At 40.4% G+C, this 21131-nt stretch overlaps 1 protein-coding gene across 2 annotated transcripts in view; it reads left to right on the top strand.

Annotated features, from left to right (window-relative positions):
• The first annotated feature begins 11086 nt into the window (after positions 1 to 11086).
• The window catches only part of dlgap1b (discs, large (Drosophila) homolog-associated protein 1b), a 96572-nt gene continuing 86527 nt past the window's right edge, over positions 11087 to 21131 (top strand). For both annotated transcript variants that reach the window (XM_006795070.3, XM_006795071.3), the window contains exon 1: positions 11087 to 11252. The gene's annotated coding sequence lies outside the window, so the exon portion shown is untranslated. The remainder of the gene's footprint in view (positions 11253 to 21131) is intronic.

Here is a 21131-nt window from a genome sequence, read left to right as displayed (position 1 = left end):
GCTCTGCAATAATTAACACTGAGTTCCCCCAGCGGAACTTGGATTGCGGGCTTTTATGGACAAACACGTGGAGTCATAAACACAGGTATGCTATTATATATGGAAGACTCACATTTTCTTGATGCTCATGAACACTAACATGACCATCAAGTCCACAGGCTCTTTGTTAAGACACTAAATATACAACTATACTACTTTTTTATGATGCTGTTATCCCACAGTGGGTCTGGATGATTCTTTCAAGTTGACTGAGTGATTGCTGTGACCCGTACTGCTGGCAGAGGACAAGGTCCAATTTGTCGGCTGCTCATCATCTAATGAATGAAATCATATCCAATTACACGCCCGCCATCTTTGATCACTTACATTATGAGAGATATGTGCATGATGGGTTTTATTAAAGATCACTGTCAGCTCGGTAATAAATTATGATTCACTTTATGACTCATGTACGTCTTGGCAACAGTGAATTTTCACCCCCTTCTGAATCACACAGCGATTACATCCAAATACTGCTAAATATTAACATACTGTCAACATTTTTTGGGGGGTGCCTGCATGAAAAGCAATTACCTTGGACAGACAGGGAATCAGATAAAAAGAACAGAACAGTTTGTTGCTAGAATTCGTGATCAATCACAGCAAGAAAAAGAAAAAAGTGTGTTTGAAAAGATCTTAAAATTACAGCTATGCATGGCAACAGCTTCCCCTGCATCATTTCTGTTCAAACTAGATTGGACAATTGGGACATTTCTACATGAACCGTTTGGTAATTAGGGACCATGACTAACAAGCTCTGTGTGTTTGGACCGTTTATCTTCTCGCAGCCCAGGCTATGTGACTTTCACGCTGTATTTATGGACGACATTTGTGGATCCCTCTGGAACCAAGGCGCCTAATGTCACTATTACACTGCCATGACCAATAGCGGTGACTGTGCCAACTAGATTACAAATGAGGATGGCAAAGGACAGCAAAGGTGAGAGTGGAGGATATTAGCCCCCAGATTTAATCAAGACTTACTCAGAGTCCCAGAACTGTAATTTAGCCCTTTATTAGAGAAGTGTTAAAACTGTACACACCATTGAATCTTTAGGAAAGAAAAATAAGAAGTCTCTAAAGCACAGGCTTAAACAAAACTACGAGTTACACCTCAGTGGGGTTTGTTAGGAAACTAAAAATTACTCACTCCTTTTGACCAAGCAGTAGACTCCATGTTTTCTCTGATATAGTTTTCACATGTATCACATTCAGTGTGATAACCCTGCTTTTTTTTTCACTCACATAAGTCATACGAGAACAGAAACTGAAATGAAATCATTTTGTTCTGGTGGAGTCTGTTCAAATAAAATTTTCATTCTTTTAAAACTATGCTAGCTACTGTTGTTTACTGTAAGGATGCATTATCAGTGAAGATCAAGTTTGGACACAGATAAAACTCAGGTTGCGTACAGAATAGACTTACAACCTTTCTAAATGCCGCGGGTTGTCTGCGCTGCAAGTGCAGTGTGAAAATGTTAGATGGCTATCAGGCAAGCCATGTGACGGTGTACTAAATTTGATTTTAAAGATTAAATCTTCTCAGCTTGACCTAGAACTACAATTGGTACAACAACAAAAATAATAGATCACTCTCAAATAAACGTTCTTGTATGAAATATGAAAAGGCTTTTATTGTTGTGTTGATAGTTCAGTGGCATGCTTGCCATGTAAGTAATGGAAGGTAGAGTTTATGCAGCAGAAAACTGAGACATGACATGGCTTCATGGGCAACATGCAATCAGAGTGTAACAGCTCTGGTTCTCAGAAATGTTGGTCACCAAAGCAAGATGAATCAGAGAGGCTGAGAGACAAAACCCTGGGGGAAAGTACATAAAACACCACCTGTTGCCATTCTAATATATCTCAGACTGTTTGATTGATTGCCTTGAAATGTGACGCAAACGTTAGTGTCTCCGTTTTAAATGTACATCGTTTTTTTGAGGTTATCTGATTGAAGAAATTAGATTGTACACATAAATATACATTGATTAGTGTGTAACTGATTCATTCTCATAAAATTTGAATTGATAAAAAAACATACATTGTGGCAGATGCCAGTTTGTGGAAGCTGTCCTGTTGCCCAATCATCTTTAATACAGATGGACATCCCTGTTCTGCCTAGGCATGTTTTATGCATGTCTGCATAACTAGTATACCAAAGGCAGAGGAGAAGAGAACTCGTGGGCGTTTGCGGCAAATTTTAATTTACATCTGCATCTACACGCTCGTGATATGAAGGATCATACCTATGTTTGATCATTTCATCATGAGATATTATTATGATCCCTTTTACCAAAGAAGCAAAAGGAAAGGAAAGAGACACGACTGGAACTGGATTAAACGTTATCCTCTTCCTCTTCACATCAAGCCTCACCTCCTTAACTGAAGTGGGGGCTCCAACACATGAAAACATTAATAAACAGGCTCATTTATATTGTTGCGGGTACTTATTGTCAGCAGATTAGACACACGACCCTCCCGTCTTTGGAAAGCTGACAAGAGCACATTATGGCAGCTACTATTAGGCTTGAGTGCCTTACAAAATTACACGTTTCCTCTGATAAACAGTTTGATTACCTTCTTACATGACATGAGAGCTTATTTGCTAAGTCCAACAGTGTTACATCTACTTCAAAGAAAGTTTCACTGGTACCAGCTAACAGAGGGTAACAACAGCAGGTATCGTCAGAAAAGCTCATCAGATCCTCAACACCTCACCTTAATACTGCTGTCTTTAGACGGGAGGGAGCTACATTGACTTAGAAACTCATATTACTCCTTTAACAAAGTTTTACAGCCTCTTCCAAAGTTAGCATACATGGATACATATTGACAGCTAAGGTAAACAGCAGACTGACAACCCACACTTACCACAGATTCATAAACCATAGTTGTTTGTCCTAAAGGCCACTTAGCTATGATGTAAAAAAAAAAAAAAAAAAAACCCAAACAAAACGAATCCACAACTCAGTACTGCAGAGATCTAGTGGTGAGATTTACACACTGTAGGTTTAATTATTATTATTTAGTATATTTATTCACACTGTCATGGTCCCTGTGTCTCCCCGGTCAGCCCCGCTAGGCTACATGTGTTTTTGTTTTGTTTTCATTTCCCTTCCCTCCTGCTCCTGCAGCACTCGGCCGGGGCGGAGCTCTCTTCGGGCTCCTGCCCTTGGCATGCACTGCCACTAATCAATCACCTGTAGCTTATCACCATTCCCGGACCCTACTAAAGGCAGCAGCTCAGAGCATCTCGTCGCTGGAATATTGAATCACCACGTTAGTGAGAATCCCAGTTTATAGATCGGTGACTTGTGTCACGCATCGTTAGTGATTGCTGTCCTTCCTGTTTCCCCACAATCTGGGGAAGTGAGCGTGAGTGAGCTGAGAGCGGAGTGTGAGGAGCGGCTGGGAGACCCCGTGTGTTTGGAGCATCCGTCCCTTTCCTCTTCTACCCGTGGACCCGTGGAAGCCCTTCCTCAATCCCTCACTTTTGTAAATAGCACCTGGTGTGTAATAAAGCTAAAAGACTGAACGCAACCCACCGCCTGCGCTTGAGTAAAACCCGCTAGCCCCGACACACACAGCTTTTCCTTTATCAGTTACTCAATGAAAACTTTTGACAATATGACTAAATCTGTGCAAAACAATCAAAACTGATATAAGTCTAAGCTTTGTGGTCAGTGCTAATTAGCAAATATTAGTAGCCTATGCCAAATCACTGAATAAAGATGACGTTGGCATGCTAATATCAGTATTTAACTTGTTTCATTGTAAACTATTGTCTTAATTTATCTACATCTTTAAATCTATTCCGAAAAAACGAGAATGTCACATCCAACAGCGTATGTAACCAAGATGAAGGATGACAAGCAGACATTTCTTTGTCTTTAAAGACGACAGGCTAAAAACAAATCCTAATTTGTTTGACTGAATTCTTTACCACCATCACCCAATCACCCAATTAAGGACCATCTCTCACTGTCAGACCTCTGTATGGGTGCTGTCATATTCACGACTGCCCACATATTGAAGTTGACTTAAAGATTTCGTTGCTGTCATGTAAATCTATTCCTTGCTCTCACATGAAACATAAACAGTTTTCCGCAAATTACCCATCCTGTCCAAGAAATAATGCATAATTGAACCGAAAGAAAAGCTAATGGAAGGTAAAGTGAACATTTAATATGCAGAAGATTAATTGGTGCCCTCCCAAAGGGGACAAATCTATGAAAAGCAGTCACTGCAGAGAGATCCATATCAAGAGAAATAAGATGATGTGTGCTTTGGTATGGCTTGGCTCCTCTGGTCTGTGTCATGATTAATTATACTTCTGTAGAGGTTGTATCTCATTAAGTTACTGATAGTGTAACTGTGGTTACTCTAGAGTAATGATCCTGCACCGATACCCCAGCGTCAAAGCTTTCCTTTTGCAAACTAACATTTAACAGCGCATGTCTTCCCGCAGCAGCATGTCTCTCATTCACCAGCTTTCTTTCTATCCATCATCCATGATTTACTTTCATATCCACCCACCCCCGCTCTTTCATCTCTGAATCCAATACTGTCGGAGCTATAAACTCCCAGCAGCAGAATACACGGTGGTTTAGTGGCATTGTTAGAGTGTTTCAAATGTGAAACTGCTTGATTCCAGGGAAGGTTTGCATGGATTTGTTTCTCACAAAGACATTTTTCCCTGAAACTAGCAAAACTCCATTCTTGGTGCTTTACATTGTATTATGCATTTGCATTATTCTGTGCTGAAATGTTGTAATTACCATGCCATGTCTAATTCTGCTGCAGTTAGTTATCCATGTATTTCCCAGTATCCAGCAGAAATAGAACTGTACTTGTTGAATCTGGGTAATTTGGAGAGTACAGCAGTAGCAATAACAAATTATTTTTCCAATATGTAAAGTTAGTGCCATTTAAAATTTGTAGCTGCAAGAAATCTACACTTTGTAATCTGTAAGCCACAGCTTTCAGTCCCTGAATTTGCGCCCTTTTGTTGAAATTAAGTGACGCGCTGACAGGTACAACATAATGACAGAATTTATTAACAAAATTATTTCAATATAAACTCAAAAAATATAGTAAATGTACACTGCATTTCTGCTCCTATAGTTTAATAGCTTAACTCACATGAGCGTATTTAGGTTTTGTTTTGGTTTTTTTGGACTGGTTTGGGCAATAGAGAGAACTCCTGATAGATGTGACACAAACTGACCCTTTTTCAAGGTCGTAGTCTTTAGTCAATATGAGAGAAGGTCTTCTGACATCTGTCATTTCAGTTTGGCCCAGAATCATAGGAAAAGGAAGAAGAGAGAAGGAAAGGCACAGAGCATGAAAAGGAAACAGAAAGCAGTGCAGTGAAGCAAGGATAATGTAGTCCCTGTTTGGTTCTGTCAGCACCTTCTTACCTGTCAGTGAACAGTTCAGGCAGGAAGTGCTCCAGTCTGTCTCAACCAGAAGGACATGGTAGCTACACGGTGACAGAAGGTAACGACACAATGCTATGGTACCAATAGTACGAGCTTATGCCCAAGAGTAGGACTTTCTTTCAAATGAAAGAAAAGATCTTGTGTAATGAAAGCCCACTGGAATGTATGAAATATGTAGTGTCAAGACTGCTCTGTGGTTATTAGAGAGACTATCCCATGGCTTCCCCATGACTGAAGGGTCAGCGCTTCAGTGTGTGCACCATTCTGTTTTCATCTGGACAGTTGTCTTCTGTCCTGTCAAGATGTTTCTCAGCGAGCTTGCTTGAGTTAGACACTCACAGCTCAACAATGAAAATGTAAAATGCAGTCCAGCAATATTAAGTACAGTTTAAAAGGAAGGGGCAAGTTGCTACGCTGGGTCCTCACATTAACATGCTTTTACGTGTCTGTGTTTTCCTGTAATATCTGGTTTGTGCTGATTTTCACACCACTTTCCAGTTTAATTTCAGGACATATCTGTGGTTTCCTCTTCTCATATCATAGGTTAAGTTATCAATTCTTTAGACTGAGAATTTGCAGAGAATTTAAGAAACTCGAATGATCACAAACAAGGCATACTGAGAAACTGACTCAGTAGTAAGCTCCACTGCCTCACAGTAAGAGAGTCCACATGGGGCCAGGGTTTTACTGTGTTTACATGATCTTCTAGTCAGTCCTCATGCAGGGATATGCTGGTGGACTACTACTCCAAGCTTTCAGGATGGGTTAAAAATGGAGATCAATAACAGATATTTTTATTCTCATCTCTTCCTTTTTGCTCTGGTGTAGGGAGCTGTTTTCCTTTACCCATGAATCTTGTTCTTTCCCACTCATCCCCTGTGCTGACAGATGACCGCTGTTACACTCTTACTCGTACTGTTCAATATTTAATACTTCCCTATGAATTTCTTTTGTAAAGTTTAGCTAAGTGTGAAAAGCAAAAGTCCCGTAGAGGGGAATGAGAGGCTAAGCATGAATGGCAGAGGGCAGCCGCGTGAATGTGAGCAGTAAAAAAGTGTAAATGTCGCCTATTCTGTTCTGAAAGATGAGGAGTTTGATTCTTTTTTAAATCCAGCGGTTTAGAGTGTTGAAAGTAAGGCCAGAGGTACAAAAAAGACTTTTACCAATTTGGTTTTAGTGGTATGTGTTAACTATTTTATGATAATCCTTAATACATGAACTCAATCAATACACCCTAAATGGATCAATATGATACAATTCCAAGATCTGATTTGTTCATCCTAATCTGAAATAATGTTTAGCCAATGATTTAATATGTACACACACAAATCACTCACAGCATTGTGATTTTATAATATCAGCATTTCAGGGGCTTGTAATTTTTTAGTTTTTGAAAAACTCATTTTGTATTCCACCCCCTACATCTGAATTATTTAGCTCCAGTGCCATTTCTATTCTTAGTATTTTTACTAGTGTTTAGATGGCTGCAGAAGAAGACTTCGCATGCAGTAAACACGATAATCAGCATATTGTGTATGTTCATACAGATCATAAACAAATTCCCCTGGTTTGTGCATCACTTCAGTTCTTTCTTGTGAATATGAATGTTTAGTTATGTGCATGAGGACTTGTAATGAGTTATCATTTCCTTGGGCTAAAAGATGTGCAACATTAACTGTGAAATTAGAAAATGCAACATGTTCGTTCGATCTTTAACTTCAGACCTTCACACACAGCATCTGCCATTGTAGTACACTGTATGTGTGCACACTTAAGTTTAAAACTACTGAAAGGTTTAAATTAGATAGTAATGTTTACCCGTTATGGAATGAATTTTCTCCAAGACAAAGAGGCTTGGATTAAATCAAGCTGGAAAGCAACGGTCTTGAAGGGAACATCAAAGGTTTTCACATGTCCCTCGGGTCTCTTCCACGAGCACCGATCAAAAATGCTGGGTGGGAATGTGCTTACAGTCTCCTATCCAGTGAAACTGATTTCATCCAGCCACGCCTCGTAGCCGAGAACTGCTAATCTCTCAAGTCTGAAATCGTTCTGAGAGAAGCAGCAGAAGAAGGACGAGTGGCAGTAAAGAAAAGGATTGGAAGGTAGAACTGAAATTGGCTGACATCTGGTGCCTACTACTGCTGCAATCAATAAGCTGTCATAGATGCAAATATATATTTGTTTTGTTAATTTTTTACAATTTCAGTTGCTATGCAGTCCAGATTCCTTTTACTTTTATTCACCCAACATATTTATCTCTGCAAGCAAATTACTCTTTTAAAAGTTCAGCTAGTTGATGCTTTGGTCTCATTTTTAAACAGACTCATTAGGATTGATACTGTTATGCTGTCATTACTGTGGCAGCATCAGCAGAATTTTTAATGAATGATTAATAATTTACATGAATATGGCTTGTGCTTCATCTCCAAGCATCATAAATATGATTAATCAAATAAACTGAAATGTAATCATGAGCCACCAGATTATTCTGTTGTAAGAGTCAATACTTAAATTTACATTAAAATACTGAACATTACTAATATTGAATTACAGAAAGGAAAATTAAAAGCAAGACATGTATTCTTAATTCTTATAATAGCATCTTGGAGTTCTTTGAGAGCTGAAGAGTCTGTGATTCCTGACAGACTATCAAGATGTCATTTGAGGTTAATTGTGATGACAGAATCTAACAGTTACTTTTCACTTTCTGTCATTTTTTATATGTTTGCAAACCTCCTTTGGACTGAATTATTGATAAATAGCTGGCTGTTGCATGCTGAGTCTGAGAGAAGGGTAAAACATGGTCCGGATTTTTTCATAGACCGGCTACACAAATGCATACACCAAGAGTAGCTGTTCAGTACAAATTCATTGAAAAATGTCTTCAAACACTGCTCTCTTTTTTTAAAAATACAATATTAAATATTTTCAGTTTTGCTGATTTGGTTAAGTTAGCGTCATGGATTTTGTTTTTCTTGGCAAATTTTGAAGGAACCAAGCCTCATAACACACTTTAATATGTGGACCTAGGTAAGCGTCATTGGTGTTCTGCTCATCCGAGATACTGTGATGCAAATCGGACAACACATTCCTCCTCAGGGACTAAAAGCATCAGCACAAGTTCCCTTGAAGACATCACATACACACTCACGCACACACACAATCCAAGTACAATGCATACACACACGCTCCTGTGTTTAGATCTCTGCCCTTGTTGTTCTTGAAGGACAGCTCTGAGAGATTTACTGCTGTCAGCTTCGAGGGAGAATTTAGTTTTCCCTTCAGAAAGAAAAGTCTGTCATCGCACTGGGATCAGGCAGGCTTGAATCATTACACCCATAATGAACATCAAATGGAGTGAAATGAGGAACAAAAACTGGCTAGTGTGATTTGTACAAATTTCACCTCAGTTCATTCTTAATGCTTCACCAGCAACGCAAATAATCAATCTTATTTGCATACAGAGCAAGTGTAACAACTCATTATAGCTCTATTTATTTATTTTTCCCTCCCTCCCTCTCAGACTTCGGGTTGTGAGTTGGGTCACAGAAATATTGATTTCACCCACACTTTCCGGGAACGCCTTTATTGACTGACTGCCACCAATAAATTGTTGATTGCTTGTTGATGAAAAGCCTTTGGGCTACAGTAAATCCTCCTAATAATGTGTCAATGCAGCTATTTTCTTGTGCACTGTCAAACCCAAAGCACAGCCATGTATCACATTCTACATGCATAAGTGATTTGGTTAAACCCCGATCTTTCAAAATCCAACACCAGTCTATGGTCCTGCTGCTGTTGTTACCAGGGTTTTGCCATTGAAGTATGCAACCTTGTTATCAGATTCAGGCTGCCTGGCAGGCATAACACACTGGCTGCCATGCTTTGTTGGTTCTTGTTGTTTTTTTAACTAGCAAAGTAGCCTCCAGTCATTCAGCAGTGTCACTGGCAGAGAGAGAGCGTAATGGGAGAAGTATGCATTATGTGACACAGTTATGAATTTTTTTGTGTATGTGTGTGATTAATTATAACGTTGTTTTTTTTTTTCTAGACAGATCTATCCAAGAGGACAACAGAAATCGCAACAAATTTGACATAACAGCTCTATAAATAAGTCTGGATTAATAATAATGCAGAACACAGAGTAGATGCAGTAATAACGACTCATGAGAATGTTTGCAAAACAGTAGTTTTCTTTAATATGTATAAATTTAGCACAAAAAGTAAGGCAATTTGTGTTTGGTTCAATATTTCATTCTTGTAACAATGCTCCTTGCAAATTAATCTGATATCATTGGAAAGCCTGTTTATGTCCCCTTTAAATGATGCCACAATTGTAAGAAAAATGCATTTGTGGGTTGAGCAGCATAGCAAAGTAAATGGACTGGGCCCCTGAAAAACAGATTTTCTCTGCCAAATGCATTTTCCTTACAAATGGGATGACATCCACAGTGGTGCATGACCTGTACGACACCTGCTGCAACCAGGCCATATTTCACCCACGCTTAAAATTTGTATTATTTTATTTATCACGTAAGATCTTTTGATATAAGTTGGCTTAAGAACTGAGGCTAAAATGCAGTTCTTGATTCCTTTGGTAAGATGGGAATTGAAAACTTTAGGTTAAATGAGCTGTGTTAGGTTAAATCATTTATCCCTAATATTTTAGAGAACTTCCCTCTCAGATTACTGGCTTAACTGTGGTTCCTAGGATATTTAAAAGTAGAATGGGAGGCAGAGCCTTCAGCTTCCAGCTCCCTCTTCTGTAGAACCAGCTCCCAGTTTGGACACCCTCTCTACTTTAAAAAATTAGTCTTAAAACTTTCCTTTTTGATAAAGCATACATGGCTGGATCAGGTGACCCTGAATCCTCCCTTAATTATGCTGCAATAGGTCTAGGCTGCTTGGGGCTTCCCATGATGCACTGTGTCTTCTCCTCTCACCTTTAAACACCACTCTGCATTTAGTCATTAGCTACTATTAGGCTAATATTGGCTCTCTTTCAGTGTGTCTTTTGTGCTGTCTTCCTCCCCTCACCCCCAGTGGAAAAATGGCTGCCCCTCCTTTAGCCTGCTGGAGGTTTCTTCCTGTCAAAAGGGAGTTTTTCCTTCCCAATAGCGCCAAGTGTTTGTTCGTAGGGCGCTTGTCTGGGTGTTTGGGGTTTCCTGGTATTACTGTAGGGTCTTTGCTTTACAATATTAAGTGTTTTGAAGCCGCTATTGTTTTTATTAGACATACCTGTCAATAACTCCTTGTACAGCCTCAGTATTCCTGTTGTTCAGGTAAATGTTGAGTTATGGCAATATTAGCTTATAGCTGTTAGTAATTAACCTTTAACCTAGCCTGTAAATTAGCTAATTAAATGCTGCTGTGAGTATATTTTCCCGCCTTATGCTTATAACAACCTAAGCTTAAGTGTTAATTCAAATGACATCGTAAGAATTTTAAAGCTGGTCTCTAATATGTTTCGTGAGCCAAAACCGGACGACTCTACCGCGGAGGAATCCAGGCAGCAGACTCCATGTCGGACTTTCCCTTTCTCCGTTCGTGTGAAGCGCTGTTTCATACGTTCAGTGATGCCTCTGCAGCTCACAGACGGAGCGATACAGGAAGATACTACAGTCAGTGGGACCTTATCATCCAAGTGACGTCGTATATGATCAATCCCTACTTGTAATAATCTCAAAGCAAAGAAGCAATTTCAGCCGAATTCCCAGGACTACTCTGGAGGCAACTGTGGGACGGTCAGTCTACTGTGTTGACAAGGTAGGGCAACTGCGCAAATTGTTTTTCCCCCCGTTTCATTCATTCTGCAGTGAGTATTTGTTTGCACCTGTCGTGACTTAAAAACAATCCTCTCTTTGATCAAGTAGTGTTTCGACATCTACTTTTATTAAAACATGCAAACCTGGGATGCAATACTGTTTTTTCTCATGTTGTCAAATTATTTTTTTCACGATTTACTGTTTAGATTTATTATTATTTTTTACAAGTTTCTTTAAAACACGGGGCACCTAAAAAGGAAAAAAAAACAAAAACACAAAACGCCTCATATTTGGGCAAAGTTGTTGGGCTGGACGTTCCCCTTTAGCACGTTGACAGCTGTCCCTACCACTTGCCGCAAGTGATAATGAGGCAAAAATATCCAGTCACCCTTTCCGTGCGCCTTGACGGAACAACCGCGTCTGCAATTGCGTATTTGGGATTTTAATATGACGACAAAACTGCAGAATTTCTCTTTTACAAGAACACAGTAAACAGTGATTCTTCTAATGAATGCTTGGGGAGGGGGGGGATCAGAACATGATACTGCCACTTGTTAGACGAGGATGCAGCAGTGACCATGAGAACATGTGCCATGACTCTCCACGTCCAGAGGTTTGGGGGTAGCATTCTGGTCACTTCTTAATATCCAGCGCTGAAGCCTTGCAGATGGTGCGAGCTCTACTGGATATTAGGGGTTAAATTCCTTATTTCTATATCCACGTCAAGCTGCTCTGTGGGTTTATTCAGACTATTCTTTGGTCACCCAGTCTCCTTGGAAATTGGCTTTGGTGTTGAATGTATTCTGCACTTCTTCCAGCCTGAATGTGTGATTCCAGTCATTAAAACACTGCCTCGAGTAGTAGCCTGTGTAATTCAGCCCATACAAATGAACAACGCTACATCTGTAAATTACTCTCTGGACTAACTCCAGATGTGATTTGAATGGATCACTTGTCTGATGTAAAAATGCACAAGGAGTTTGTCTGCGAAAATAACGCTGCATTAATGGCTCATTATGGATGGGAATGATACACTCAGTAATTATTGCGTGCGTGGAGGGGCACTGATTTTTATATATATATGCATATATGCATATGCATGCTACAAGGTAGAGAGAACAGAATTCAAGAATGACAGGAAGGGATCAAGGCTAAGAGGTTAACGAACTATGAAGAAGCCATTAATAGACTCCCAAAATGAATTAAGCACTTAACACACACAGAAATGGGACTATTGACTGAAAGCTGCAGCTCATGCAGATCTGCACATTTTGAGGTCATGTGCTACAGAACAAGAAGCATATTTAATGATTTTTTTTCCCCCTCTCCCCGTGTTATCTTCCTCTTTATATTCCTACAGAAATTGAAAGGCATTGCACGGCAGACTCCCCCCCCCCCCCCCCCCCCCCCAAGCGCATTCTCTTATCTGAAAGAAGCAGGGAACAATCCCTCAATCTGTTGATCTTCCCTCGGCGCATGTGTCACTTCCTTAAACTATAATCATGCACGCTTTCCTTGTTAAACACAAGGACCCTACATCTGCTCACCTTTCCAACCCAGTCCTCCTTTACAGACCCTCTGCATCTCATATTACTGACTGCAGTGGCTTCAAACCACCATGGAGGAGGAGGAGTGTCTGAGTGATCATTAGCAGCATTTCGTCTTTGCCTGTCAGTTAATGATGGACTCGGGGCTGAACTCTAAACCCTATCCTTCATTAGCTTCCCTTTTGTCTTGATGCTGTTATCAGCTCTAGTAGCATCCCCTTGTGTCATTTCCACATATTCAGCAAAGTCACAGAAAATGTAAGAACTGACTGAACTGTGGATGATTTGTAGCCATTACTTTGTCCACATCAGTAATCGAGGGGCTTGTCCTTGTCGGACTGTATTTTTGTTGATCCTGTTTAGTTAAAATCGCGATGATATCTGCTCTGCTACAAAAAAATACATTTAAACACTTCCTCGGTTACTGCTTTCTGGGTGCTGCCAGTGGAATATTAAGAATGCTTTCGAGGTGAGATAATGGATGCTGAATATCTGTACTTTTCACACTTCTTCCTTCCTCACCAAGTCTCACTCAATCATGCAAATAATGCTGTCCAGATGTAAATGTATCATCATCGCGGGCAGGCCAAACAAGCTTGCTTTCTCTTCTGCATGAGATTGCCTCTTAAGCCACGGAAGCCTGAAATTAAAGTGCAATTATTAAAGGGGCCATCAGATTTGAGAAGCCTGGGGGGCAGAAGGGAGGCTTGGACTAGCAGTGGGACAAATATTGCTTTCTGACACCTCAAGGGTTTACAATAAAATTAAGGCACGATGACGGCAAAGAAGATTTCGCAAAGCACAGTGATGACATAGCTGTTACTCATGACTTGTCGCCCCTCAGGTTTTATTAGTGAAGACCAGAAGTCACAGTCATATCATAATGATGGTTGTGGATGACAGCAATGATGAGTCAGCTATTGCCGGATTCTCTGATGTGCTATAAATCCAGGCTGTGTTCTTTTTTTCATTCTTGAATTTTAATTACACTGCACTGTTCAGCAGCGCCGAGCCCTGTCGGGTCTCACTACGTCTTGTTGCTCGTCTGTGGTTCACTTATGAGAACAGGACATCTTCTGTTTCCGAGGTTTCACTCTGGCAATAAGAAGACTTACTAGTTTGGCTTGAGGGGACTCTTCAAGCACTCCTGCTCTACCCGTCTAATCTCAGCCTGCGCACTTTCTGGTGCTGCTTAGATTGGTCGTATGGGAGCTGTCAGCAGGCCAATTTAATTTCTTCAGCTTTTCTCCTGTGAATCTTTTTTAAAGCAGGAGAAAAAGCTATGGGTTAGCTCAGAGAAGCTAAAGAAAGTTATTCTTTAGGATCAAACTACGAACTTAATAAAGACGGTTGCATTAGAGACTGTGCACAGGCCCTCGTGAAGAATTGGTGTGACATCACCGGTGAAACGGGACACACTGTGCCGGATGTTGAATGAACGTATACTTGGTGCACAGCAACCTGTACTAATACTACACTTCTGAGATTATCTGTCTTTTGGCAGGGGTTAAGCCACAAAACGCTTTCTGCTTCCTAGGATTTGCTCGTAATAGCATCTCTGATATTGTACATTTTTTTCTATATTCTTGAATGCCATAATTCGTTCGTTTATCTGAGACAGTCACTCAGCTGACAAATATAATTAATTTGTGGGGACCCTGATATCAGACTGCAGCTAAAGCATGAGGCAAAGTATACTGACACTGATAATGTCACTTTGGTGGATATACACTGCTCCGCTGTGGGATTTCTGTGTGTGCAGCAGCTTTTGAGTCACTGATGAGGAGCATTGTTTGCCATTACAGCTTCCCTTCATGCCTGCTAATGCCTGCAGGTCACACTACAGTCTAAGCCCCGGGCTGCCTTTCTTTCTCACTGTTGACAGCATGCATCTCTATACACATTTAAAAACACAAAGTAGCGTGCAGTGTATCTTTTTACATCCAATCTGCAGTCCAAGGCTTTTATGTTTGAAAACTGTGACATATATATATATATATATATATATATATATATATAGATATATAATTTCTGGTGGCAATCACCGCACAGTTTGTTATTATATATATAATAACAAACTGTGCGGTGATTGCCTGCTTTTCTGTTTTCCTCACACCAGAAACTAGAGCACACATTTGTTAGTATAAAAACATACATTAGACCTGCTTTTGCCAGGGAACAATGTCAATTCTGGTGGGAGAGTGAGAGAAATGGGGAGAGAGTCATGGTCGTTTGCCTTCCAGCTATTGCAGCATGCTCCAACTGTGAAAGGCCACTGCCATTGTTGGGTAACATAATCCACCAGGGAGGCCTTCAGCCAGACACTGGGGAGGACTACCTATACACACTCTCCCTCTCTTTCTCTCTAAGTAAAGATGCATATCCCTTTCAGTGGTGGAATCAGCTGCTGAATGCTAAGCAATTCTGAAGTGTTACCGAACTTGTGTGTGAGGTTACAGCACACACATCCCATTATTGTTGCCATTCTGAGCAGAAACACTCCGCTTGCTACTTGCCTCATTTAAACTGTCTTTTGATAGTGGTAGATCCTGATACTCTCCGGTGATGGCGAGCTGAGGGCCTGGATTAAGAAATACAGACATGCAAATGCCTCCTCTGTGAAAATGTACCCCATAGATAACTGTCTGGATGGTTTTAATCAAGTGTTGTGGAGTGTGTGGTCACCTACTGAATGGATGCCAACAATAATGTGTCTGTGAGAAACAGATTTGTGGTTTAATAGTGGAAGCAGTAGCTCACAATGGATCACATATAGACTCGTGCTTACAAGTATTGGGTTGCTTGCAATCTAATTAGCATGAATGTTTTCCCATCATAGAGGCCACATACTCTGGATGCATATACACATTAGATAAAGGATGCATTTGATATGCACTTGAGGGAGATATACGTGATTCAGGCTGCCTGATTAAAGTATTATTTATCTATCCGTACACAATTTAAACCTTTATCAGAAGATAAACAGAAAATGTAGTTGGCTAACTACTTTGATTTCATTAAAAAAAGATAATCAAATTCTTTGGTTTCAGTTTTCAATTTCATTCCTAATGCATGCCATAAAGCAATGTAAACATTATGTTATGACCTCAGTGGTACTAGATTTGAGAAGCTGAATCCACTATATGACTGCCTGTACTGGAGAAGGACATTAAATTTGATTCTCCTTAGCTCTGGGTGTGTGTAAACCAAATGTAAGAAGGTTTAACAACCGCGTAGTCTCAGGGGAAAAAACACAAAACAACAACTGCTGCACAGCTGTTATGCTTTCTGTATATGTAATGTGTAAATCTATGCCAAAAAGGAGTCTATTGAGGGAATCCTTCTTGTATTCTGTATTCCAACTTACAAATGTAATTATGTAATTTTTTTTACAGTGCCTAAAGAATGCCCATTGATCCTAAATTCATATTGAATATAATGACTCAAAACATTTTAAATTGGTAGATTAGATTTCTCCACAGGTAAACATGAATCAGGAATTTGAGAAATTGTTACATTTAACCACCGAAGTAGAACATTTAAAAAAGTGGTTCAGGATGACTTGATACATCCACATGGCCTGATTTGAAATTCCTCCACTTTAACATTAGCTGGATTATTTTAAAAAAGCCAAATACCAGTCATGTTGTTCCTGAAAAGGTTTACACATTTGCTTTTCTCACTTACAGCTCCATGGTGTTTTTTCAATGCGTGTGAAAAGCCCCTTCCAGCTAAGTGAAGTCCCTAAATGCCCCAGTTGCGAGGTGGGTTAGTAGGTTAGTAGACATGTGTCTCACATGCATGAGAAGTGGCATCATGCCATTGTTATTTAAACAGGATTTCACCCTATAATTCCAAACAACACTGACTGACTAAAATCTGAAAAGCCAGCAGCAGCATTGATGCTATTTTTTTTTTTTACACCAAAGTCTGTAAGCGTGTGTGCACAGTAAAGCCAAGGGCTTTCATTTGCATGCATACTGAAGCTTTAGGAAAGTCTAAATAGCTTGTCTCTCAGACTGACAGTAATGAGAGGAGAGGATTGATGCCTCTTTGAGAAGATTTTGACAAGATCTTGCTGTTTTGGCAGGAGGCATTAAAGATTATGGTATCGATAGAACAGTGAAAGGTAATCCTGAGCAGTGCTTTATTTTAAGCCAATAATAGTGTGTGCACATGTCCATTTTGCTACATTTTGTCATTTTTGCTAAAAACAGGGGTCTTTTTTTGTATCCAAACAATCCAAAAATATTTTATAACATATATAGCCTGTTATTGAATAAATAAAATCTGATGACTGTCTGACAGAAGCCTAGCAGCTGTTTTTAATGTGGGTCCTGTTGCTGCAGCACCCATGTTTTCATGGCAATCATCCTCATGAAACCCTAACCACCTGGGTAGGATGATTAGTAGGAGCACAATCAGTGTTATGTCAAACTATTTGACCGTCAAATAGCACAGGTGTCACATCCCTGCAGTAATAAATTAATGTGACATTTTCACCGTTGCCTCATACTGATGGGAGATTTTCCAATCCAAGCCTGATGCACAAGTGTGCACGTGTTGCACCTTTGGGAAGGGAGCGGGAATTTAAGAGGCATTTAAGAAGAAAAACCAGAGCCTGTTTAGGCATGTTATTGGACCATCAGTTCCTGAAGAATGGTAAAATGGTAAATAACCTGTATATTGTATAGTGCCTTACTAGTCCCTAAGGACCCCAAAGCGCTTTACACATTCAGTCATCCACCCATTCACACACTGGTGATGGCAAGCTACATTGTAGCCACAGCTGCCCTGGGCCGCACTGACAGAGTTGAGGCTGCTAGACACTGGCGCCACCGGGCCACCACCAGTAGGCAACGGGTGAAGTGACTTGCCCAAGGAAACAATGACCGAGACTGTCGGAGCCGGGGCCTTCCAACCTTCCGATTACAAGGCGAACTGCCAACTCTTGAGCCATGATCACCGAAGAAGTTTTGATGTGGGGGCAAACATATTGCACACAGCTTAAACTGTTATTATTATTATTTATATTGCGCTATTAGGAAAGTTTGGTTTTTAACACAGGCTAATGTCATTACTAATGGCATTTTGGCATTTTTGGATTTTCTCTTTATAGCAAGGACAGAAACTCTCCTGTTTGGATATGTAGCCGCCAGAACATCTAATCTTTTTTTTATTTACTTTCAGTAATATTGAAAACTGATCTGCTGTCAGAAGCTGTTATGGGTAGAATTAACTTCTGGGACAAAAGTACTGCATTTGCTGTAACTGCTTCACAATAAAAGCCACTCCATGTTTTACTAGTTGGTTGTTTTTGATGTGAAGTGACAGCAGTAGACAATATTCAGCTTGCCTTCAACTAATGCAGGTCTGATATGGCTATGGAGTCGGCTGTTAACATTGGGGCTTATCTAACTCGGGACATGTTGCTTTTGTCAGTATACTTTTATTTAAAGGATGTCAGCCATTAATGACACCATAAAAAGCATCAACAGTATCGATAACAGCATTTGATGAAGTTTAAGCCTTCAAGATTAAAGCTTTAAAGAAAATTCCACTTTCTTTTACTTTCATATGTCAAACTATCTTTATCGTTTCAGTTTTTATTGGTTTCCATCAAGGATTTCCCTCTTTTCCCCAGATATCATACAATTGTATTACTCAGCATACTAGTTTTCTGAGGAGTGGCTTAAAGGAACAATAGGGAGGGGGTGGGGGGGCTTTTCTTGACCAGCCAGCATCCCTTCGTGCCCCAGCTTTCTGCAGTGCCCTCTAGCAGCCGGCCTGGCCGCCTCTCACTAGCTGTGACAGGAGAAGGAGGAAGATGATGAATCAGGGACATGACGAAGATATCCCCAGCATCGACTTCTCCGTGAGATGCTGGGCAGTGTCACGCAGGGAGAAAGTGTGATCACAGTTTTATTTATCCAGTTTATAGCTCATGGGCAAGTGTGGTTCCTCAGCCTTGGCAGACTGTTTAATAAGGCCCATGTGTATGTCTCTTATTAGTTTCTGGTTAATGACAGAGCACTTTGGAGTCTCCCTAATAATGGTGTTTTAGTGAGATTTGGAATTCACTTAACTTGCTATATATTCAATCTCCTCCTTTTGCAGAACGCTCAGCAGTGGGCATTAGCATGTCACGTGCCTGTCAGTCTCCATGGGAGGTCCAGACTGTCATGTGATCTTACATCGAGGAAAGCCTCCATGAGCAAGGCTCTTGTGTATTTAAAGCAAGGAGATTTATTTAAGAGCCCATTACACAAGATAAGCTGCAAAAGGTACAGCTCTAAATGGAATAGAGGAGCCTATTTGTAAATGTCCGCAAGTGCCTGACTTTAAGTGCATGGCGGGGAGATGAATGGAAACGATAAGCAATAGAGGGTAATTTTAACAATGGGTATTTGAAAGGGTAGATATTTTGTGATGACAGCCTTTAATTGATCTCATCACTTTTCAATGGGGTTTTTATTGAGCTCATCTAAAGCCTGACAGCGCTAGCTAGAAGGATAGCTCTCGTGTCCTGAATGTCGTACAGGAATTCTGATGCATTTCCCCCCCCTTTTTTAAATCCTGCACAGTACACATGCTTATTTTCATCCAATCCTTGATAACAAAAGCCTGCATGAGATCGTCAGAGGCAGGACTGACTGCGCAGGGAGGTTTGACACAGTTGTTTTAGATCCAGAATGGCATCAGTGCAGGCTGAAAGTTAGTTAAAGCATTAAAAGGATGCACCCAGTATAGCAGTTTGTGGTGCTAAACCATGTCATATAATCAACCGTTAAATAACTTAGGGTAAAAAGGTAGCACATGCGGGGCTTCAGGACAAAGTAGACTTATCTCAATTTCACTAATTAATCCAGCCCTGTCAACAAACATGCTAACATTTCAGCCTACTGGCCTCCATCAATGCGTCCGCGCAGCCTCAAAGCCCCTTTGTGTTTTGGATTTAATTGAGAGAGTAGCCCTCAAGCATAGTGCCAATCTTCCCAGTAAACCCTACAGGGAGCTTTTCCTGCTATGAAAAGTTGAAATACCCATTGACTTTCAGTGGCAGCTTACAGTATTTTCAGCTCTTCTAGCTTCTCTTATTGGAACAGAGCATAAGCTGATGTAATTTCAAAATTACATGATTGATATTTGAGTAGTTAGAAATGAAGCTTACAAGTGTCCATCACTGGGTAGACATGAAGTGTATTTGTCCCATTTTGTATACAGTACATGAATACAACATGGGTAATCTTGATATGGTTGCATGATTCATAGGATTAGTTTGGATTAGCGAAGCTAACTTTCACATGACAGCAGTAATAATCTGTTCTCGAACTAATAACAATAATCAGGTTGGGAACTAATTCCCACTTGAAACTGACTGCAACACTGCAGCACGTTTGACACTTAAATAATTGATAAAGAGAGGAGGCACAGGGTGGGGGTCTAGATGTAATCATAACATGTGCTGGAGTTTCATATAGGACCTACGTACTGAGGAATGTCCATGTGAGAAAAGGCAGGGCCCTAAAACTCTGCCAGATTTCATTTCACGCTCCGCAGAGCACAGCCTCTGAGACGGTGACATTTACATGGCCCTCTATACCACTGCCAGTTGCTGCAGGCCCAAGGCACTGGCTAAATCAGGCACAAGGGCCAATGAATGAGGAGGCAATGCGAGCGGGAGAACAAGGAGGAGATGGCTAATGTGCTGTGCAGAAGAGTCAAACAAGAGAGCATGATTTCATGAGTTGTTAAAAGGAGTGTATCACGTCACAACCGTCCTTAAATTAAAATACTTTTCTTTGGAGGTAGATGCAGATGTGAAATCTATTACTTGTGCAGTGCTAATGCATCATGTTTGCTCCTCTGTTATACATTATTGGGAGTGCTTCCAGTATGACCAAGACCTCTGTAAATGATTCTGGTCTCTTTGTGGGAGTTGTGTTTTGCACAAACATAATAAAGGAGTTCATTTAGGGAAAACTCATTAAACAAATAAATGGCACTGCATGTGCATCACCGGGGTTGAACATTTGTGTGTGAGTAGATGGGTAGCATCGGGGGCAGGATTGTTCAGGGATTATCTGCTTCAACGACCACCTGGTTCTCTCTTAACCAGGAGGTCATCGGGCTAGTTTGAATTTAAGTCAACCCCCTCCTCCTACTTAACTTTGTCCCTGACTAATCTAATTTGGTTTCCACCCATAGTAGCTTCCCATTTCACTCTAACCAGTAAGAGTAGCTCAGTCTGTACTGAGCTCTCTCTCGCATTTTTTTTTTTAAATAACACTTCCCATGAGATGTTTCCCAGTTGGCTGAAATAAAAATTCACA

This window comes from Neolamprologus brichardi, chromosome 9, assembly GCF_056152115.1.
Source record: "Neolamprologus brichardi isolate AB-2024 chromosome 9, ASM5615211v1, whole genome shotgun sequence".
NCBI classification, from domain to species: Eukaryota; Metazoa; Chordata; class Actinopteri; order Cichliformes; family Cichlidae; genus Neolamprologus; species Neolamprologus brichardi.
This window is presented reverse-complemented; position numbering and strand designations above follow the sequence as displayed.